General features: G+C 40.4%; 1 non-coding gene across 1 annotated transcript; it reads left to right on the top strand.

Moving 5' to 3' along the window:
- Positions 1-750: 750 nt before the first annotated feature.
- On the top strand, positions 751-857 carry LOC121228347 (small nucleolar RNA R71). The gene has a single exon (XR_005925923.1). It is a non-coding gene; the product is annotated as a small nucleolar RNA R71 (small nucleolar RNA).
- Positions 858-1,073: the final 216 nt, after the last annotated feature.

The raw sequence follows: 1,073 nt of genomic DNA, 5'->3' as shown, positions 1-1,073 counted from the left end.
CTTTCCTATCAGCTTCTTGTGGCAGCTTCTTTTCAAATTCAGCTAACACCTTTCCACTCCTTAGTGTAACTGCTTTCACATGCTCTTTTAGATTGGGTTCGGTGTTACTAGATAGACTCCATAGTGGTCTCTCTGAAATCATCTTAGCCAATTGTCCTATTTGATTCTCGAGCCCTTGAATTAATGCTTGCTGATTTTTAAGTGCAGTTTCAGTGTTCTGAAAACGGGTTTCCACTACTGAAATAAACTTTGTCATCATCTCCTCAAGATTTGGCTTTTTCTCTTGCTGGTAAAGTTGTTATTGGAAGCTTGGAGTGGGTGGTTGTCTCTGATTCCCTTGGCCTCCCCATGAGAAATTTGGGTGGTTCCTCCAATTTGCATTGTAAGTGTTACAGTAAGAACTACTTTGAGGTCGAGGATTATTACCCATTCTCCATGTTGGGGCCGTAAGGTGGATATTCTAAATTGCCCGTCCCACCTCCACTTCCATCACACTGTATTACTGGATATACCTGCGTAGAACCAAATAAACCATCAATCATCTTATTAAGAAGTTCTGCTTGATTTGAAAGCATAGTAAATGAGTCAACGTTAAAAACGCCGGCTGCTTTTGTCGGTTTTGTCCTCATGACTTGCCACTGATACTTGTTCAGCGACATCTCTTCTATGAACTCATAAGCTGCGTCGACCGTTTGTTTAGTTGAGGGATTTAAACCGTTGTGGAAATTTTGAACCTGTAACCAAAGAGGTAACCCATGGTGAGGGCACCTTCTCAATAAATCTTTGTATCTCTCCCATGCATCATAAAGTGTTTCTAAATCCATCTGCACAAAAGAAGAGATATCAGTCCTTAACTTTGCTATTTTAGCCGACGAAAAATATTTAAGCAGAAATTTTTCGGTCATTTGTTCCCAAGTAGTGATTGACCCTCATGGTAACGTGTTCAACCACTGTTTAGCCTTATTTCGTAATGAAAAGGGAAATAACTGAAGGCGAATGGCATCGTCAGAAACGCCATTATCTTAAAGGTGTCGCAGAATTCCAGAAAATTTGCTAAATAAGTGCCTAGATCG

Source organism: Gossypium hirsutum, chromosome A04, assembly GCF_007990345.1.
Source record: "Gossypium hirsutum isolate 1008001.06 chromosome A04, Gossypium_hirsutum_v2.1, whole genome shotgun sequence".
NCBI lineage: Eukaryota > Viridiplantae > Streptophyta > Magnoliopsida > Malvales > Malvaceae > Gossypium > Gossypium hirsutum.
This window is presented reverse-complemented; position numbering and strand designations above follow the sequence as displayed.